The sequence below is a fragment of the Schistocerca piceifrons genome, chromosome 8 (assembly GCF_021461385.2).
Source record: "Schistocerca piceifrons isolate TAMUIC-IGC-003096 chromosome 8, iqSchPice1.1, whole genome shotgun sequence".
In the NCBI taxonomy this organism is placed as follows: domain Eukaryota; kingdom Metazoa; phylum Arthropoda; class Insecta; order Orthoptera; family Acrididae; genus Schistocerca; species Schistocerca piceifrons.
Window position 1 is genome coordinate 22,300,834 of NC_060145.1, and position 22,699 is coordinate 22,323,532.

At 45.8% G+C, this 22,699-nt stretch overlaps 1 pseudogene; it reads left to right on the top strand.

Moving 5' to 3' along the window:
• Window positions 1-348: 348 nt before the first annotated feature.
• On the top strand, window positions 349-466 carry LOC124712695 (annotated as a pseudogene).
• The last annotated feature ends 22,233 nt before the right edge of the window (window positions 467-22,699 follow it).

Below are 22,699 nucleotides of genomic sequence, written 5' to 3' on the forward strand. Positions count from 1 at the left end.
ATGCTGTCATAATTTACTTATTAAGAGGTAGAATCTTGCGTGAAAGGTTTAACAGAGTAAAACAAATATTGTAGTTACAAACTGTGATTATATCTAGGGGCAGCGTAACTAAGGGCGCGCACTTTAGCCTGGCTGTATTCATCCAGTATTTTGCAACTTCCAACAAACTTTACAGATAATTTCAAACCTTTCCGAAACTTATTCTTCCTGCCCCCCCCCCCCCCCCCACACACACACACACACAAAAAAATAAAAAAGTTTAATGTTCACTATATTTTCGCAGTTCATGCAGTAAACCTGCTAGATGAGGCATAACGTTTTAATTTATTATTTCTTTGCTGTTAATTAGCCAACGGCCTTGCCACAGTGGTAACACCGGCTCCCGTCAGATCACCGAAGTTAAGCGCTGTCGGGTTGGGCTAGCACTTGGATGGGTGACTATCCGGTATGCGGAGTGCTGTTGGCAAGCGGGGTGCACTCAGCCCTTGTGAGGCAAACTGAGGAGCTACTTGATTGAGAAGCAGCGGCTCCGGTCGTAAACTGACATACGGCCCCTCCATAACCGCATCCTGTGAAGCCTGTGGGCTGAGGTCTGAGGATGACACTGCGGCCGGTCGGTACCGTTGGGCCTTCCAAGACCTATTCGGACGGAGTTTAGTTTTAGTTTTTACTGCTAACTCTATTCACAACACATTTTGTAGACATTATCCGTATATACCACTGAATTTAACTTGCAAAATATCATTCTACGAGACATGGTTCAAGAGATACGAGGCCATAAACATTGGGAGGAGCGGAAAAGTAGCTTTTGCTTGTAACGGAGCTCAGATTATCCACACAATACTCACCCATTGTTTGGTAATGAAAGCATTTAGCGACTTCCAACACTCTTTAGACATAATTTCATACCTTTTCCAAACTTTTCTCGTATGCATGATTAACGCAAAATATTTAACACATTACGTCATTTGTAAAGTAGAAAGAAGTTCGAAGATGTTTTGTATACGGCAGTTCGATTCCTTAAAGAAGGGTGAGGTGGAGGGGGGGGGGGGTGGACTGACTGTATGATAACAGATGCCATAATCCACGTCTTTCCAAATTTTGATGCTACGAGAAACAAATGTTTCAGACAGAGCTCCCGTTTGCGGCCTGTACTATGTTCTAGTCTGTTTTGCTGACAAAGATTTTTCCTTTGGGAGAATTACCTGAGAAATATCTTTCCCGACTCCCTCACTGGCGTGGGTCGTATGGAGATATTAAGGAATTCGGGACATTCGTCTGGGTCGCCGCGGTACCTACGGTTGTCACAGAAGACTGTGAAAGTTAGTGTGAATGCTGATCCCTTGCATCCTCGCAGGCGTGATGCGTCTCCCAAACCCACCCACCGACGCCCTCCGGGACTTTATGTCCTCGACGTACCACAGACTGGTATTTAGGTCGAAGGGCAGTTGATGAATTTCACGTGTCTTGCGCCCAAATTCAAAGAAGACGAACCTTACCGAACGTACATGAGGAGACGTCCTCCACGTAACAGTTCATTAACCGTTTATTCGTAATGTATTGGAATTTGCCCGCATCTCGTGGTCGTGCGGTAGCGTTCTCGCTTCCCACGCCCGGGTTCCCGGGTTCGATTCCCGGCGGGGTCAGGGATTTTCTCTGCCTCGTGATGGCTGGGTGTTGTGTGCTGTCCTTAGGTTAGTTAGGTTTAAGGAGTTCTAAGTTCTAGGGGACTGATGACCTAAGATGTTAAGTCCCATAGTGCTCAGAGCCATTTGAACCATTTTTTGTATTGGAATTTTTGGAAACATGACGTCATCTACTTGGGGCAACGTACCAAGGGTTCTGTGGAATCAATGAAATAACGAATTGCAGCTGTTTTGCGTGTCCATTGTGGCCCAGTATGATGTTAGATGGATGTTTATATCAGACAGAACGAGACGAAGAAAGGAGGAAATTTACTACTACGAGAGACATTTCTGCAATCAAGTTGTTGTTGCACTTGTACCGTCTTGGTGAAGACAGTTTCAGTTGTGTTTCGTGTAAAATGATGATAACCAGCACCCATCCCCAAAAAAACAAAATCTGTTGCACCGATGAACAGTGAGTGGTATGAGTGGTACGTGTACGGTGCTTTTTTTGCAACAGAAGTGTAAACGAAGAGCAAGGTGAACCCCCCCCCCCCCCCTCCCAAAAAAAAAGAAAAGAGTGATTATCTCGTCAGCTGTAACATTAAAATTATGCTTTGCAGGAGGTAGCGTAAAAAGTTTGTTTACCGTTTTTACTAATTCAAAGGAAAAAAGACGATTTCGATAGGATAGGGCTGATTGGAAGACGGTGCTACGTCTGACTTGTGAAACACTGGCTGACGCAAAGGAAACATAAATAAGGCGTGCCCCACTTACCCCGGATACGCCGGAGAGAAAGATGCGCTCAAAATATAACAGCACCGTTGTGACTGGATCGGTGAGGAAACGTGGAGGTAAATTTAATAAGGGGAACGATAAACTAAAGAAATATAAAACGGACATTTTGAACTACCCCTTTTATCCGATAGAAGAATATCGTGAAAATGAAGCGGGAAACTACTCTTTGTTTTATTCACTGCAAACATCATCGGAGACAGTGATTAAGCTTTAACAGTCTAGAATATAAAAAAATTTCGCCCGTGAGAAGAAAATTGTTTGTGTTGAATACTGAACGTTTGAGCTACAAATTTTGAGCACAACGCCTATGAAAGCTATCGTCTTGTCAAATGAAAGGTATCAAGCGGAAACGTAGATAGAAGAGAATTTTTGTCGCTGCGGATTTTCAGACAGAGATAAAGTCGTGTTTGTTCTTTCGTGTTTGGTTTAGCATTCTACATTGTTGACTTATTTAATAAATTCTTGCATTCGTTACTATCCAGGACCGTTCTCTTCGTACCGACATATCCTTCATTCTTTCATCATTGTTATCTGTAGTCCTCCCTTTATATTCCAATATTTTGTCTTCTTTATTTCCACTCTGTTATGCCGGTTGGGCAATTAATCTATTCTGTGTGCTTTAGATTTTCCTACTGACTGATTCTCATCTACTCCTTCCAAATGTGTCAATCTCCAATAGATAGCAGAGTTCACGTACCCGTCTAGCCATCGTGATCTAGCAGTACTGTTTCCACCACGGTGGGTCAATGAATACATGTCGAGCAACAAATACCGAATTTTGTAATTTCTTCCCTACCGGTATTAAGAGGTTTTTCTGTGGCAGTCATCTTTTATGTATGCAAAAAAAAGTTTCGACGTGATACAGACCACACTTTAAATTCTAGGACCTCGAGTAACAGCTGAAAGAAGCTGTTTTTAAAATTGGAGAAACGTAAATGTGTGCCTCTCGTGTACGACTTCGCCTTGTTGCTCAACCAAATCCTCAGTATGGTGATCGTTTAACATATTCTTCGTACTACCTGTAGCACATGTGCAAAGATATTTCTCTGAACGTCGACAAAAATGTAAACCCTAATATAAAAGAGAAGTAGTGAAAATTGGGGACGTAGGTTGCAAGTGCTACTCTGAGATGAAGAGGTTAGCACAGGAAAGGAATTCGTGGCGGGCCGCATCAAACCAGTCAGTAGACTGATGACCAAAAAAAAGTGAAAATTAAATTGAAGACAAACTGTAGAGGATATTATAGAAGATCTGTGTACAATGTAAAAATTTCAACGACTGTAACTAAGGCAATTCCTTTCCTAGGAAAAGAACTAGTCAGATCAAAAATTGGTGTTATTTTCTTATTAATGTGCGACATTGATTCAAATGGCTCTGAGCACTATGGGACTTAACTGCTGAGGTCATCAGTCCCCTAGAACTTAGAACTACTTAAACCTAACTAACCTAAGGACAGCACACACATCCATGCCCGAGGCAGGATTCGAACCTGCGACCGTAGCGGTCGCGCGGTTCCAGACTGTAGCGCCTAGAACCGCGATAGAGCTGCCGGTACGTTGTCAATTCCTCATGAATAGCGAGACTGCAGAGACGTGTGGTATTTAAGCGAGTTCATTGGCGCAAAGTCTGGTGATCAGAAACTTGACGCTACCACCTCTCCTCCCCTTGCCGTGTCAATACTGACAGTGAAATTTTTTTCCACGACCAGTATTCGAACCGGCGTACTCCTGGGTCGAGCACTACTGCTCAAGAGGCGGGTCAACCAGATACAACGGACAGCCTGCCTATACGGATAATTCTAACCTTTTGAGAAGGCCGAGTGATTAAGGCATTGGAGTGATGTTCAGGAAGCAGTAGGCTTAGTCTCCGTGCGTCCATCCAAATTTAATTTTATCATGCTTTTTCATATCGGTTAAAGCAAATGCCGAGATGGTTGCTTTAAAAAGGACGTACATGATTTCCTTCCCAATCCTTCGCCAGACCAAGCTTGCACCCTGTCTTTATGACCTCTTCGTCACAGAGAGGTTAAAATTCAATGTTACTTCCTTCTTAGTAAAACGAATCTAGTGTCTTAATCAGTGCAATCCGCTCGCAAGAGGTGGAGGCCTGGACGCCTGGAGTGTTACGGTGAGTGGTTTTGGGTTATGATATTCCACTGCCACTCGATAGATAAGTGACACAACTTTCATCTTCCATATATTACTGCGGTCGCCGATGTTGAAGGTAATTGCTGTAGTATTCGTGCTGCGCAGTGCCGCTACACCGTGCCGTGTGACCTCTTCTCCATTTGCAGTGAGGCGGCTGCTGAAAGAACTCCGATCTATTCAAGCTACTAAATGACGTACTCACTTTTGCGACAGTTCTTCGATATTGCAGTGTAAATGCCTTTACATTTGTAGGTGAACATATTTCTCTAAATGAAGTGATCGTATGGCATAGATGGCCGGGCGACCCCACCCGACGAAGTTCGGCCGCGTAGTTGCTAGTATTTTTAGTTGACGCAAGACTGGACGACTTGCGTGTCGATGATTATAAAACGACGATGAAGAGGACAAAACGCCCACCTCGCAGTCGGAAAAAATCTCCGACCCGGCCGGGAATACAACTTGCCGGGAAGTGCTTTGGGATGTTTCAGACTTAAAAACTGTCTAAAATAAGTTTCAGTTTCCACGAACATCTGTAACATTCATCACATTGTTTATCACGTTAAATGTGATTGTTGGTAGCTTACGTCATGAGTAATTCCACTCTAACGCGATAGTAATAATAGTAATGTTACGGAACGCTGATACACGAATAGACACTACATTAGGTGATTAATAAATCTGCAGGCGATCATTCGAATCTATTTCAATCGTCAAATATCTAGAAATATTTTTTCGAAGCGATTTAACATGGAACGGTCACCAAAACTAGTTACGAGAGGCTCGATGCCAAAGACTCTTTGGGAGCATTCTAAATCATTCACGAAGAACATCTCGTGTACGAGGTGACGTACGTCGTGGGATGGCGGTATGCACATGGCGGTAGTGTACCGTACACAAGGCATAAGAGGTGAGTGCATTGGTGGAGGTGTCGTTTGTACTCACGTGGTTCATGTGTAAAGGTTTCCGACGTGGCTGTGGCCGCACGTCGGGAACCAACAGACTTCGAGCGCGGAATGGTGGTTTGTAGCAGAGACATGGGACATTTCATTTCGGAAATCTCGGGGAATTGAATATTCCGAGATCCACAGGGTCACGAGTGTGTGGAGAGTACCAAGTTTCAGGCGTTGCTTCCCACCATTGACAACGCAGTGACCGACGGCCTTCACTTAACATGGCTCAGTGGTTAGCACACTGGACACGCATTCGGGAGGACGACGATTCTAACCCGCGCCCGGCCGTCCTGATTTAGGTTAGCCATGATTTCGCTAAATCGCTTCACGCAAATACCGGGATGGTTTCTTTCAAAGAGCAGGGCCGACTTCCTTCCCCATCCTTCCCTCATCCGATGGGACCGATGACCTCGCTGTTTGGCCCCTCCCCCCAAACCAACCAACCAATATTCTCTTAACGACCGAGAGCAGCGGTGTTTGCATAGAATTGTCGGCGCTAACAGACGAACAACACTGCGTGAAACGCAGAAATCAATGTGGCAGGTACTTAGAACGTATCCGTTAGGGCAGTGCGGAGAAATTTGGCGTTAACAGGCAGTGGCAGCAGACGACCATCGCGAGTGCCTTTGCTAACAGCACGACATCGCCTGCAGCGCCTCTCCTGGGCTCGTGACCGTATCGGTTGAACCGCAGATGACTGGGAAACTTTGGCCTGGTCAGGCGAGTCCCGATGTAGTTGGTAAGAGCTGATGGTAGGGTTCGAGTGAGGCGCAGACTCGACCAAGCCATGGATCCAAGTTGTCGACAAGGCATTGTGCAAGCTGGTGGTGGTGGTGGTGGTTGTTCCCTAATGGTGTGGGCTGCGTTTACGTGCAATGGAGTGGGTCCCTGATCCAACAGAACCTATCATTGACTGGAAATACTTATGTTCGGCTACTTGGAGACTGTTTGCAGCCATTCATGGTCTTCAAGTTCCCAAATGACGTTGGAATTTTTATAGATAACAATGCGCCATGTCACCGCCCCACAATTGTTCGCGGTTGGGTGGAAGAATATTTATGGGATGTAATCGAGAGGTCGGATCGTGCACAGAATGCTGCACCGGTAACACTTCCGCAATTGTGGACGGCTGCAGAGGCGGCATGGCTCAGTACTTCTGCAGAGGTGTTCCGACGACTTGTTGAGTCCACCCCACGTTGAGTTTCTGCAACAAGCCGGTAAAAAGGAGGTCCCAAACGGTATTAGGAGGTATCCTGTGACTTTTGTTACCTCCGTGTAAATCTCTAATCTGACCGATTCATGAGTATCGGTCTTTACTAAAGGCACTTATCGGGTTAGGTAAAGGAGAAAGAAAAAAAAATCAAAGAAGAAAAGCGAGATTGTAATAGCGCAAAGGTATGCAGGTATTCACGTCAAATTCCAGTACCAGCACGATGGTTGGTTGGTTGGTTGGTTGCTTTGAAGGAGGGGGGGGGGGAGGGGGGGGGGACCAAACTGCTTGCTCATCGTTCCCGCGAAGACATATCCCATACACGCATTTCGCGAATTGTCGTGACTGAAATTACAGTTATTTTTTTAGCTATTTATGTTCCTGTTTATGCATTATGTTCTGGAGGTGTGGGCTCTCTCTTTCTGCAGGTACATAAAGCTACTTTGCTTTCAGCTTTTACGTCTCTCATGTGGAGGAACACTCAAAAGGCAAACATAAAGTCCCACGAGTACAAAAGCAAGCAAGAAGGATGAAGAAGTCACAACAGCGTAAAGTCAATGAAAGAACACGTCGAGAATAGATTAACAACATCCAAGTAAAATTACTTCCCCAAGAATGTTTGATGGTGACGTTCCATTCAGTGTAAGTCTGTGCGAATGCCGCCATTGGAAATGATACATTTTTACGATCCATATCGAGACGTCCTGACAGAAACGCTTCTCCGGAGTAGCTACGGGTAGCGAGATCTCTAAATCCAGCCAGGTCTCAGGCCGGAAACTTGGCCAGGTCTGCATTTGCTGGCGGCAGCGAGGCTGTAGGGCGGAAGGCGCAGGCGCTAGGCGCCGCGGAACGGCGGCAATAAAATTTCTCCCGCGCAGATATACGAGGCGCTTTCTAAACACCCTCTCCGATCCGGAGGCGGAGCGCCGGTCTCCGTGCCGAATTCGCTGCACCCAGAAAAGCGGAGAACCGATGGCGAACGCTGCAGGCGCCAGCCGTAGCTCGCACGTGCCTCTAGCCCCGAGCGCTCTGCCGTGCTTCGGCAGCGAGGTCTGCGACTCGGCACCTACGGCCTTCATCCACAGTAACTACCCAACTACATTCCCCACCACACCACAGCTCTAACGTCACTTTTTCATTCACATGTCAATCCTCTGGCATATCTTTCTTCTCTAAAACAGGCAGCGTTCCTCTTACATTGTCACTATGTCTCATGCACGTTTTGGACCATTCTTCGAGTTTAGGCAAAATTTTGAGGTTTGCCGATGGCATTTTAATTCTGTCAGAGCCGGGAAATGATTTGAAAGACAATTTGAACGGAATTGGATTGAATCCGGAAAAAAGTTATGAGATTAGCATCAACAGCAGTAAAACAAAATGAAATATGACAAGCTGCGACATCGTCGCGAAAAAACAGTGGGCCGTATATGTAATAAGTTTCCTTTAATTTACGTCTATGGTCACAAACTTTTTGTTAACAGATTACCGGTTTCGGTCTTTAATGACCATCATCAGATCTGTTTCAAAAAAACAGGTCTTCGTTTTTATGAAACAGATCTGATGATTGTCATTAAAGACCGAAACCGGTAATCTGTTAACAAAAAGTTTGTGACCATAGACGTAAATTAAAGGAAACTTAAAATGAAATATAGTCGAATTACACGAGGCGATGCTGATGGAATCAGATTAGGAATGACATTAAAAATAGTTTTGCTACTTGGACTGCCGACTGACACCGGCCGAAATAGGAGATAAAATGCAATAACAGGAAAAGCATTTCTGAAAACAAAGAAATTTGGTAACTTCTATAGTATATTTAAGCGTTAGGAAGTATTTTCGGCAGGTATTTCTTGCATACAGCCTGTAAGGGAAGTGAAATGTCAGTAGTTCAGACAAAAGAATGGAAGCCTTTGAAAAGTGGTGTTGCAGTAGAGTGCTGAGCATTAGACGGGTACACTTTCTACATTCACACACTCAACACAGTCCATAGGTCACAACTTCTCACGCCGGATCCTTTGTGTCTGACTTATAACTGGATATCCGCTTCTTGTAGAAACAGGTAATTACCAACATAGTCCGTTGTGGTGGACAGCTGTGGAAACAGATGCGTCACAGATGTCGGTTGGGAAATTCCTGCTCTAATCAAGGCGTTAAGAAATTAGCGACGTTTTCTGTGATAGCTTGAACACCGTAGTATCGCATGTTGAGGTGCACATTCTCAGTTGTGTGGACTTCACAGTGCGGAGATGATTGAACTTTTATCCTATAAAGATGTGAAGGGTAACAGCCGTGACCCAGCCGGATGTGCGTTATGGTATTCGTATGACGTCTGAGTAGCTTGAATTTTGGAGAAACAGGTTTTCCGCAGAATACTAGGCTGGGCTGTTGTGAGGTCTTCCACGTTTGCGACCATCCTTGATGGACCTTTTCCATTACGCCAGCTACAAAATCTGTATGTGGAAGGTAAATGTAGTAAGGTTAGCCATCACTCACATTTTGTTTCGCCAGGTGGTCCGCCATCTCGTCACGTGAGATACCAGAGTGTTCCTTGATCCATAATAACTGATCACATTTATGTTGAATTTCACACTGATAAATTAACTTTATTACATCGAGCACATGGCGGAGCCCCTGGTTTTTCAATGCACTCCTCGAATCCGTGCCAATAAGGATGTCGTCGAACAGATTTGCCGCACATCGAAGGACGTCCTTAACTGCAAGAACTTCAGGAGTGGTGGTAGTGTATCCATGCAGAAGAAAGAAAAGCCAGGAAGTAGGCGCTGGGGGGGGGGGGGGGGGGGTGTAGAGGAAGAAGAAGGCTTGAGTACTGTAAGCAGGTTCATTCGCTTGTCCGAAGGCTACTCATTTATTGAGGTCCAAGTATGCTCGTCGTTCGCGTCTCGTCGCCCTTTCCAGTTCTGAGCGCACAATGAGCACGTCAAGATGACTAGAAAATAATGTCTCCCGCCAAGTAGGAATTCAGGCTGAGAGATTTCGTGCAGCCCACGTAACGTAACTGCCATGTCCATTTGCTTCTTCGTGACAGTTTTTGCCCGATGAAGACGCGATTTTCATCTCTACTTACATGAACCGAACATTTTCGCACAGACAACGAGCTACAGACTAGCGTTTAGAATTGGCGTAAAACACGTGTGGCTGTCTTCTACGACGACGGTATTGAGAAGTTGGTACCACGCTACGACAAATGTTTTAAGTCGGAGAGGCGACTAGAGAAGTAGCTGGAAGATGTAGCAAAATGTCGCAGAGAAAACATAATTGGTTTTCATTGTGGTTTCCATTTCGCAACCGATCGGACCTTAACAAACGGAGAGCCCTCGTAGGTTGCAGTGGTTATGGCCAGATGAACAGGATCACGCAGCGTAGGCTATGTGAAGAGCTACGTCATACCAGGGTTCAAGCTGAAGTGACCAACAATAACAACTGATATTAAATGCTCCTTACGATACGCACATATTTTTATACTGTAAATAAGTAATGTGCAGATTTAAATTTCTTGGCAGATGCCGACTGTTTTGCCGGCTCGGAACTAGAACACGGAAGCTTGACTTTCTGGTAATGCACTGCACTTAATATCCAGGCATGATTGACGACCGCCTCGTAAAGCCTCAAACATCCTAATGTCATATCTGCGTCTAACTCTGCACACCGCCACGGTGTGTGGCAGAGAATACTTTGTGCGCAACTGTTACTTCCCCTTTCCCTGTTCAGTTGCGTATGGTTGTGGGAAGAACGATTGTCAGTAAGTATACATATGGGATAGAACCTCCCTAATTTTATCTCCGTGGTCTTCTCGCGACATAAACTTAGGAAGGTGTAGTATATTGATCGACTCTTCTAGGAACATACACTTTCGGAATTTCAACAGTAGATCATACTATGATGCAGAACGCCTCTCTTGCAGCGTCTGCCTGACGCTTTCGAGTTTTCTGAATGAACCTGCAACGAAACAAGGTGCTCTTCTTTGGATTTTCTCTATTTATCTGTTATGGATTTCATGCTGCCGGACAATATTTAAGTTTTGGTTGAACGACTGTTTTGTAAGCTGCGTCCTTCGTTGGTGGGCTACATTTCCCGAGGATTTTTTTCCAGTGAATCTGTATGACATCTGCCTTGTCCACGGTTAATTTTATGTGGTTGTTCCATTTTAAATCGCTCGGTACGCAGTCTCTTGTACATTTTATGGAAGTAACTGCTTTCAGAGTTCTGCAGTCGTGTAGTCTTTATGGCTATGTATTCCCAGTAATTTGCATATGTTTATGTTGAGGGTCAATTGCCACTCCCTGCACCAGGCGTCCATCCTCTCCCACCTTCAGGACTTCACAGCAGCTGCCTCGCATACGCGGCAGGACTAGCAGTCCAGACAGCATACCCAGTGAAATGGTTTAGCCATATAGTTATAAATGTTCGAGGGTATTTCGAAATAGCGCGCGCGCACACGCCGCTGTTGAGTGAAAGATTCGCTCTGGAAACAGTTCCGAACTTGTAACTAAGCTGTTTGCCGAGAACAGCTTTTCATCTGGGGATCCTAATCCAGCAAAGGATGTTGCATACGTTTTGTAAAGCCTAGAAGGTGGGAGGTGCGTTCTGGCAGATTTCAAACTGTGGGGGCAGGTCGTGATTCATATCTGGATTGCTCAGTCGGTGGCGGTATTGCCCGCGAACATCTGAATCCCGGCTCGCACACAGGTTTAATCTGTCTGGAAGTTTCAAGACAACGCACATTCCTCTGTAGAGGGGGGAGGATTCAGTAGTGGAATGATAAGTTTCATTTTCCCTAGATACGTTTATCGCTTATACACAGCGAATTTTACACTTACTGCAAACTTTAGAAAATGCAGTATGCTAAATTATATAATATGGATGAAGAAGCAGAATAAAAACAGTAACTAACCACCGAACTTTCTAGCGTGTACTGTGTTGAAGGAAGGATGATATAGAGGTCACTGATGACGGAGCACAAGATTATGGAAGGTGAGGAAGGAAATTTGTTGCGCCCTCTCAGAGGAACAACACCTGCATTGTGTAATACAACAGGAAAGCATTAATACCGGATCTACAGGTTACTTTCTCCTGTAATACGAAATGATACAAGTATGCACGTATTGAGAGGTCGCTTAACTGTTCATTATAACGCTTCCAATATTCGTGAATATTTCCACACCTGCCACGGCTAACATTATAGTATTTTCAAAGAATTCTTACGCTCATTCTGTTTTAATTTCATTCAAACAATCGATTCCAACTAAACTAAGTCATTTTCATGAGGAACCATCAGAAACGGAACATCCGCTCTAGAAACTCACAAATATGCACCTACGACGACAGAGAGGAACCGCAGAATTGTTATATATCCAACCGAAGCTGTTCCATACGCTTAATGGAACAAGCCGCATTAACGTGAATCAACAGAAGGCGCAAAGCACTTTGTAGGAGCCGCATTGTCCCTTAACTGTTCCTAATTCTCCCAAGCAAAAGATGGTTAATGCCTTCTTCCACACAACACCAACACTGAAAGAAAAGTGCCACGAAAAGTGAGAAGGATGGAAGATTTAAGTTTAACGACCTATCGACAACGACAGACGGACCACAAGCTCGGGTTGAAGAAAGGGGTGGAAGGAAATCGGTCATGACCATCCCGCTATTTACCTGGAGCGATTTACGGAAATCGCGGAAAACCTAAATTCGGCTGGCCGAACGTGGATTTGAACCGACGTCCTCCAGAATGCAATTTCAGTGTACTAACAACTGCGTTACCTCGCTCGCTAAAGTCCTACGAATCTAACGGGAACAGTTACAGAATGATCCATGATCAAATACAAGGTTACTTGTGGCTATAAGGAATGATATGATGGCGTCCTGATTTTTGAAAAGCCCACGATGTTTAGCCAATAGCCGCTGCGTACGAACAAACTGAACTAAAACACTAGCGAGTAACCGAATTAATGTTATCTTCGTATCTTGAAATTTGGGAGGGATGGCAGACCAATCCCGGCGCTGCCATTCTGAAGAAAGAGGGGGGGGGGGGGGGAGGTGGTATTGTGTGTCATCGATGACGAGGTCACTTGCGACAGAGCACAAGCTAGTATTGGGAATGACAGGACAAGAACTCGGTCGTGCCCTTATCGAAGGAACGATCCCAGCATTCGTTGTAAGCGGTTTTGGACACGGTAAAACATTTAAATACTGATAGCCGATCGAGGATTTGAAACCAGGTACTTACGCCAGTGAGCCTAGTGTCTTAAGAAATCGATCGTCGATATGTTTTAAATTTATCTTGTTGTCCTAGATGATTTCGGACTCATTCCGGGGAAGAATCGACAAAAAGGTCACCAATTTTTTTTCCGTCGTTCAGTTGATCTTCTGCCAAGTTTCACAGTCTGTCTCATCGTCGTTTAAATATAAACAATTATTGTTCCTAATTATCTGCAAGTTAAGGTGCCCGATAAATTATCCTTTGGTGTTTTGAGCATAAATTAAAAAAGCTATTACGAAACGATTATCAATAGCTGGCAACGACTACAAAGCCAACTTGCTCCTGCACGTTATAACTATGCGAGAACTTAGTGCGCACAACCGTTAAATGAAACGCTATGAAATGGCAATATTTTTCCTGTTTAAGTTTCATTGTTGTGTACGCGATAAGAGTTTTATTGGTAAACTTCAACTGAGATTGCATTTATTTGTATACCACTTCACGTGACACGATGAACATGTGTAAAAATAAACTTAAATGCGGGGAATATAGTTAAGGTGGATGAATAAATGCGATTCTAGACAAAACAATGGCTGGCTGCATTTTATTCAGGCACATATTAATTTTCCCCTCACTCTGTACTAACATACAAAAAAAATGGTTCAAATGACTCTGAGCACTATGGGACTCAACTGCTGAGGTTATTAGTCCCCTAGAACTTAGAACTAGTTAAACCTAACTAACCTAAGGACGTCACAAACATCCATGCCCGAGGCAGGATTCGAACCTGCGACCGTAGCGGTCTTGCGGTTCCAGACTGCAGCGCCTTTAACCGCACGGCCACTTCGGCCGGCGTACTAACATATGCATAAACAAAAATTGACAGAGAATAAGTAAATAGACGAAATTTTTCGGCAACGAATGTGTTAGGTAAGTGGCGCAGAGGATCGTATTGACAAGATTCGGCAGCAAAGCTTTTTCTCGCCATTGTGACCACCACTACTGCGACTTCCTTTCCAGCTTTAGGGTAAGGTAAGCCGATTCAGGTTTCAATGTCTAGTTCTCAGTGTGCTCGCTGACATTCTCTCCAGAGGTGTGTAATGAGAAACTTGCTTTAGAATACCCGTGTCCGCCGGCCGGTGTGGCCGAGCGGTTCTAGGCACTTCAATCAGGAGCCGCGATGCTGCTACGGTCGCAGGTTCGAGTCCAGTCTCGGGGATGGATGTGTGTGATGTCCTTAGGTTAGTTAGGTTTAAGTAGTTCTAAGTTCTAGGGGACTGATGACCTCAGATGTTAAGTCCGATAGTGCTTAGAGCCATTTGAAACAATACCCGTGTCCGGCATACGCTGAATACGTTCGTTCCAGTCGTTTTTGTTCAGTGCAGTTTTCTCCATAATATATTTCACACCTAATTTTATTGTTACGTAGAGTTTCGTGGTTTTGTCTCCTTTGCTGGAACTTTTTGCAGGTTTCAGTAACTTTATTTCTGTAGTTTTCAACTGCCTAAGGTCTTTGTCTCTGTATGAGAGGTGTTTGTTTAATTTGCTGTATCCCTGACCTCTTCATAGGTTATGTCGCAGCTGAGATATTGGAAATGAGACAACTGCAGACGAAAAGGTCATAAAGTCAGAGTACAGGCTTAGGCTGGTGAAGGACTGGGAAGGAAATCATGTATGTCCTTTTCGAAGCAACCATCCCGGCAATATGGAAAAAAACGATAAAATTAAATCTCGATGGGCGGTCGGAGATTTGAAGCCTACTTCCTCCAGAACGTCACTCCAATGCCTTAACCACTGGTCATTCTCGATCGGTTCGAATTATGGAAGAGAGGAGACATATTTAAACCTCAACCGATTCTGTTGTAGGCAGGCTGTCTGTGCTTTCTGGTTTACCGAGTGATTTTCTTGAATGTGCAAAAGCTGACCAGATCCAGTCGTTCTCTAAAGTTTCTGAGTGAAAATATAAGGGGCACTCAAATGAAAATGAGAGAGATGGAAAAAAGTAAGTAAACTCTTCATTATTTCAATAGTATTCGCCATAGCTGTTTACACATTTATCCTACTGTGAGACAAGACGGTCATTACCTTCATGCAGAAATGTTTGCGGTTGTACCCTGGCGTGCACCGCTTTGTCCGAAGCAATCGACCGACCGCAGTCTCTTTCATCAGGCTATCCACATGATGATGCTTCGACAACGCTGCAGAAATTTCGCTAGGAAACACACATCCCCCATAGAGCCCCGATCTCTCCCCATATGAGTTCCGAACTTTTGGAGCCCTGAAGAAAGACATTGGTGGCTGTCGATTTGGTTCTACGAGTTTCACGCCTGGGAACAATAACGGTTCCGTGGGCAGCCGCAACCACTTCTCCATGAAGGCGTTCTCTCTCTCGTCACACAGTGGGATAAGTATAATGACAATTATGGCTTCACTTATGAAATAACGAACAGTTTACTTACTTATTCATTTGACTGCACCTTGTACACTGTTAAGCATCAGGACACTTTTAGAATGGCTGATCATTTGCGTAGCGGTGCACACGCAGAGGAAGAAACAAATGACTCGGGCCGAACATTCGTAGGACGCAGACGCTCCAAGAAGAAGCCAATTACAGTGAGGGCATGTCGTGCTCTCGGACTAGTATGTAAAAAAAACTTGGCACAAAATTATCTTATTCGCGGAATTATTAATTAACAGACGGGGCTGATACAAAATAAGCTCATTATAGTTTATTGAGAAAGATCAGGCACATCGAAAGTTCGTACTTACTTTCCCTACCTAATTAACTGTGACTCATTTTGCAGTGTGTGCAGTTGCTGATAACGCTGCTGACCTCTTGGTAACGAAATCAACAGTACTACGGGTTTGCTCGCAAATGGGCAAGTAGTGAAATTTACTAATTTTCTTATCTAGTTGATAGTTTCATAGACTGTGTACCAAAAACGACCCGAAAAATGGATGAAATTTGACAGTTGAAGCACAATGAGCACCCGAAGGTGCTAGCAAAGACATTACCAGTATAGTACACCCTCAGACAGGCATCTTCGTGTTGCATAGCAACGAACACTTCGCAGTTACATGCTGTTCATACATACAATCAGTCGTTACCTACCTACTAGATAGTTTTCTGGAGATCAACCACACAAAATATGGACCCAACACTTAAACAACAGAAAAGTTCCTAGGAATAACAAGTAAAAACAATAACTGGACTCCCACCACCTCGGGCGCTCGCCACTCTTTGGAGGGTTTGTGCTTGGCTACCAAGGGGCCCCAGCCTTTGCAGCATTTTTTCCGTTCCGTGCTGCATGGCTACCCTCTTGCTATTCTTTTCCCCTCCCTTGGGGAACATGTCTGGGATGTTGTTGGGAATGTTCTGCATTGTCTGTCGCTGACGTAAGAACAGTGCCACTTTTGTTTTTCGCTCTCTCTTCCTTTCTTGGTTTCCATTCTCCTCTCGTTCCTCCGCTTCGGCGTTTGAGGTTCCTCTTTTTCTTCTTCCTCCCTGTGCGCTCCTGAAGGCCGGCCCACGCATCTGACGTGTAACAGGTGACTGGCTAACGAGAATTTCCAACCCCGGGTCGACAAGTAGGGTTCGCACGTACCCCTGGTATAGGCCAGACCCAGGGAGGAGTGATTGCCAGAGCTGCAACCTTCCCAAATTGCCGATTGGTCCCTCTGTCAGGTGTTTGGGAGGTGTGACCAGAGGTCTGAACAATCACCTAAGGCTGGTGCGCCCACTTGTGAAGAGGGCCCCCAGTTAGAAGGAGCGCTGCATTGGAGATACTGGCAATCATGGGTGATTTTCTCGCAGTGAGCAATAATCTTCACAATCAACGTCTACAAACTGTAAACGTAATGAGGCTAATGATTCCAAAACCCTTCCCACTCGCCACAGTCAATCCGTTTATTATTGAGAAAGGTGTTGATGCAATTGCCAGCCCTCTGAAATCCTGCTCTCGTTTACGGAACGGCACTTTGGTATTGGAGACTAATTCTGATGCTCAAGCACAACAACTGCTTGTTGCCTTGCTTCTCAACGGCTGCCCTGTTCATGTCAAGACCCATAGAACTCTGAATTCTTCCTATGGTGTAATTTACGCCAGGCCGCTCGACGGTCTAACTGAGACCAAAATCCAATCTTACCTCTCTGATCATGGTGTCATTGCCGCCCATCCTGTAATGAAAAAGGTAGAATCCTCCTTAGTGCCCACTTGCACTCTTTTCCTCACTTTTAATAGAGTGGTGCTGCCATCCAAGATCAAAGCAGGCTATGAAATTATCACAGTCCGGCCGTACATTCCAAACACGATGTGCTGTTACCAGTGTCATCGTTTCAGCCACACTAGAACACCTTGTTGACACCCAGCAAAATGTGTAACCTGTGGTAGGGATGCACAAGAGGCCTCCTCCTCCCGCTGTATCAACTGCAATGGCGGCCGTGCCACCTCCTCTCGGGATTGTCCCATGTATCTTGATGAGCGGGCTGTCAAAGAGATCTGCGTAAAGGAAGAAGTGCCTTACCCACTAGCTCGCAAGCTACTGGCTAGTCGCAAACCCTATGTTCTCCCGTTTGGCACCTGTACTTCTGTTCTTCTTACCCCTCGCTCCATGGAGGACACGGCCACACAGACATGCGACCTCAAATTCAGCTCAGAGGTTATGAAATTACCCAGTGTCAAGTTAGCATCGCCATCGCCCCTCCAGCTGTGCAACAAACCATCAAACTTTCGCCTAAAGGGGCGAAGCCACCAGCTACACAACTGGTGGGCCAGAAAGGACAGAATGAATACTCATGTGTAAACTTCCTCCATCTCTCCAGCCAAACAACACCTGAGTTTTCCTCTTACTGGAAAGGCACGAAAGAGTTCACCAAAGGCAAACAGTCTTCTCCTTCGCCGACTGGAAGATCATCTTCGATGGTGTCGCCCTGTGGTACCTTGGCCCAGCCAGCCGACGTATCGCTGATGTGCACCACCAACCATTTTTCAGCATTGGACTCTATGGACCAACCACACAAGCAAGCCGCTTCTTCCGTGGACCCCATGGAACAGCATCCTGCTGCCCTGTAGTAACGACTTTACACCGGCTGTCGCTCGGCGGTCGCCGAGTTGACACCCCTACATCTCTTCCTCATCATGACTGACCTCCAATGGAACGTTCGCGGCCTACGGTCCCACAAAGAGGATTTACAGCTGCTTTTAGCATCACAGTATCCTCTTGCACTCTGCCTTCAGGAAACGAAATTGCGCCCTTACGACCGCTTTGAGCTTTCACATTACTTACCGATTCATTCCATCTCATGGGGGGCGTCATGCTGCTTATACAGGATGACATTCATAGTCAACCCGTCTCCCTGACTATCCATCTTCAAGCTGTTGCACTTCGCCTTTTCCTTCCCCACCTTGCTTTTTCAGTCTATACCATTTATGTCCCTCCGTCATTCAGTGTCACCAGGGCAGACTTCCTTCAGCTTATTGTGCAGCTACCTCCCCCATTTTTGTTCCTGAGTTACTTCAATGCACATCATCCCCTTTGCGGTTCTCTAAGGACCTGTCAGAGAGGTTCTCTCTTGGCTGACCTCCTTAACCAACTTACCTCTTCTGCCTTAACACCGGAGCACCCACTTTCCCTTCCGACTCCTTGCACAATTATTCCCATTTGGACCAATCATTCTGCACTGCCCAGCCTACCCATCGTCTTGAGTGGTCCGTTCTTTCTGAGACCTACTCGAGCGACCATTTCTTGTGTGCTCTCCGTTTGCTGACCCCTATCCCATCCACGTGCATGCCCAAATGGCAGCTTACTAAGGCTGACTGGAAGCTTTATTCCTCCCTGGCGACCTTCGAAGAACAGGATTTCTCCAGTTGTGATGACCGGGGGCCTGGCGACCTTCGAAGAACAGGATTTCTCCAGTTGTGATGACCGGGGGGGAGGGGGGGGGGGGGGACGACGACGACGACGACACTCTATCTCACAAATGTTATCCTTACTGCTGCAGAATATTCCATTCCCCGCACTTTCTCTTTGTCACATCGTGTTCCAGTCCCTTGGTGGACTGAGGCATGCCGCATCGCAGTTCTCTACGTTTTTGTCATCTTACGATGGCAAACTGCATTCATTATACAAAGCTGCATAGAAGTGTCGTCACTTTTTTCGGGGTAGCAAAACAGCTAGCTGGATTTCATTCACTAGTTCTTTTAACAGTTCCAATCTCCGACAGCTCTCTGGAAACAAGATCCATTCGCCAACTTCCGGCTTCACCGTAGCAGACGATGTTATTGTGGACCCTATTGCTAACTCCAACATCTTGAGCCGCCATTTTGTGGAATTGTCGAGCTCTTCCCACTATCACGCTGCCTTCCTCCATCGGAAACAAGTGGAGGAGGCTCGGGCGATACCCTTCTCTTCTCCGAATCGTCAGTGCTACAATGCCACCTATAACACCTGCTGGAGAACTGGTATCCTCTGTACTCCTTACATGTGGGGCTTCCATGGCCGCCGGCCATGTTTCCTTCAGGCGTTTTTAAAAGATCAAGTTTTCAAGGTGTGTGTGGGTTCTGCCTCGTCGGACGCCTTTATCCAGGTAAATGGTGTGCCTCAGGGTTCCGTCCTGAGCGCTGTCCTCCTTGCTATGGCCTTTAACCCTATAACGGCCTGTCTCCCGCCAGGCACCTCCGGCTCCCGTTTTGTCGACGATTTTGCCATCTCTTGCAGTTCTCCACTGACCTGTCTCACTGAGCGGCGACTTCAGCGATGCCTTGATGGTCTTTACTCCTGGAGCTTTCCCACTGACAAAACTGTCTATATGAATTTCTGGCGGCGCAAATGGTATCTCCCACCATCTCTATACCTTGGGCCTTCTGCCCTTCCGTTCGTTGAAACTACGAAATTTCTGGGGCTCGATAGGAAACACTCCTGATCCTCCTATGTGTCTTACCTGGCAACCCCTGTACGCGGTCCTTCAATCTCCTACGTGTCCCCAATGGTACTTCCTGGGGTGGTCCCTGGCCCGTTCGAAGCTCGACTATGGGTGCTTTGTTTATGCATCTGCACGCCCATCCCTCTTCGCCGTCTCAACACTGTCCACAATCGTGGCATCCATTTGGCCACGGGCGCCTGTTACACTAGCTCGGTTGAGAGTTTGTATGCTGAAGCTGCTGAACTACCACTGTCCTACCGCCATGACTTTCTCCCCAGCAGGAATGCATGCCGTTTGTCTGCCATGTGTGGCGACCCATTGTATGCGGCTTCCTTTGATGATTCCTTTGATCGTCAGTATGGGGCTTGTCCCTCTTCTCTGTTACCTCCTGGAGTCCGCTTTTGGCACTTGCTACGGTGGCTTAACTTCACACACTACATGCAACTTTGCCGGTGGGTGTGAACCCTTCACCACCTTGGCTTCGTGAAGCGGCCCATGTTAACCTTTGCCTTCATTCGCTTTCTAAGGACACTACTCTAGCCTCAATGTACCGCCTTCTGTTTCACGATCTTCCGCATGTAACTTCGCGACAGTACCTTTGTATGCACCGATGGCTCTCAGATTGACCGCGGAGTCTGATGTGCCATCGTCATTGGCACCCGTGTCGTTCGATATCTGCTTCCGGCACACTGCTTAGTAGTTACAGCCGAGCTCTTCGCCTTGTATTAGGCGACGGACTACGTCTGGCGACACAGCCTTTCCAATTGTGTTCTCTACTCAGACCCACTCAGTTCCGTTCAAAGTCTATGAGCGCTGTACACCGCCCATCCCTTAGTGCAGTGGGTCCAGGATACGTGCCAACTGCTCACTCTTGGTGGAGCCAGTGTGTTTCTGTGGGTCCCTGGTTATGTCGGTCTACCAGGAAATGAGGCCGCTGACGCTGCTGCCAAGGCTGCAGACCTTGTACCCTCCGATGATCTCTGTGCCGCCGTCTGTCAGCAGGCGGTGTCCCTGTGGCATCGCCAATGGGCCTCCGTTCACAGGAATAAGCTCCGGCTTATTAAGCCTCTCCCAGCAGCTTGGACGACCTCCTTTCGGCCCTCCCGCCAGTAGGAGATCATTTTAACTCGGCTGCGTATTGGGCACTGCCTTTTTAGCCATCGTTATTAGGTAAGTGGCACTACCCAACCACTTTGTACACATTGCGCACAAGTTTTAACAGTCCGCCACTTCCTGATGGAATCCCAATTTTTTAACCTTTTACGTTCCTGCTTGGGTTTGCCGTCTGAGTTATCGGCCGCTTTAGCATTTGACGCGCGGGGCGTCGACCGAATTTTACTCTTTTTTTTTTTTTTTAATTCGCCAAAGAAATATGGCGAAGGCCGTTTACTTTTTAGTTCTGGATCTCCCTTTCTGTATGGTGTCTTTTTTAGTCCTTTTTCCATGTGCCTTCCCCCTGCGGGTCCGGGACTTAGAATGGGCCCAATGTATCCCTGCCCATCGTAAGAGGCGACTAACAGGAGTCTCTCTCTTTTCAGCCCTATAAGTTCAGGTCCCATTTTATGGTTTGACCTGCAACTTTCCAAATTCTACAGAAATGTGGGCCATATGGGGAAGGACGCCTTATGTGGTGCATAAGTTATCCATCGTGCCCTTAGATTCGATCTCCTGAACCTCTTGTCATGGCTTTGCATCTCCACCTACAATTCAACTATTTGGGCGAGTACACTCTCTGGGGTATGTTGTCTTCCGTTGCTTCTGTCCTCTTTTGCCCCCATGAGTTGGATTTCTCTGCGCCCAATATCCAGCACGGTAGCCAGTCCGTTGTGGTCAGTCTGCCATGTATCCATTTGGTGGTAGCCCCGACTTTTAACCTTCCCAGCAGCCTACCTTCGTTGTTGGGCGACAATGCCTCAACAGCAGATTTACTTTTTCGTTTTATTCGTGAGGGTAGTTTTTATCGCACCATCTAAGGGTGGGCATATAGCCTTCTCTGTGAGCCCGCCACCCTCCCTCCATTTTAACTCTGTCGTACTTTCTTTGCATTTGTTTGCCTTACTGGTAGTCTTTTTCCCTACATGCGTTCATCTCGCCGTGTCTTTTTGGGGTGAACATTTTCATGAGTTGCAAAGTGGCTGGCTTATGCTTTTTTATTATTGTGATCAGCGAGCCCAGACCATATGCTCTGTAGTTTTTAATACCTTCTTCTACTTTTCCTTGTGGTGAACGTTTTCCCTGTTTTTTGTTCGTTCCATTAGTTTTCCTTTTAGGTGTGATGTTAAGTATTTTAGTACTTTGAGCCTTGCTTGCGTCAGGAAAAAGGGACTGATGGCCCTGTAGTTTGGTCCCCAAACCAACCAATCCACGTGCCTGTTCTTAGCTGTCTTCTGTTATATCAATTGGGACTGACGTATAGTCGTTTTTTGACTCCTCTCTGTCTTCGTGTTCTCCAGTTTTGACTTGGGCGCATATGAACCCAGTTGTTTTTTGCGCCCTAAAGGAAAACAAATCCAAACCAATAACTGGGCTCATTACAATAACCCCGTTAGAAAGCGTACATCTATCAAATCAGTAAGTCCAGCAAGTCTGAATGTACGACCGTAACCAAAGTTAGACTTACCTTACATTTACTAGGAAATAAACTAGTAAATTAAAAATCTAATTTTCAGTCAGAGTATTAACGTGTACAATAAATTGTCAACAGAGGTAAACGACAGATCAAAACAAACCTATTTAAAAAGCCAGTTACTGGATACTACTTAAATCGTACTTATTATACATTAAAGGATATTTGAATTTACATAAAGTAGAAGGGTTGTAAACATATAACAAA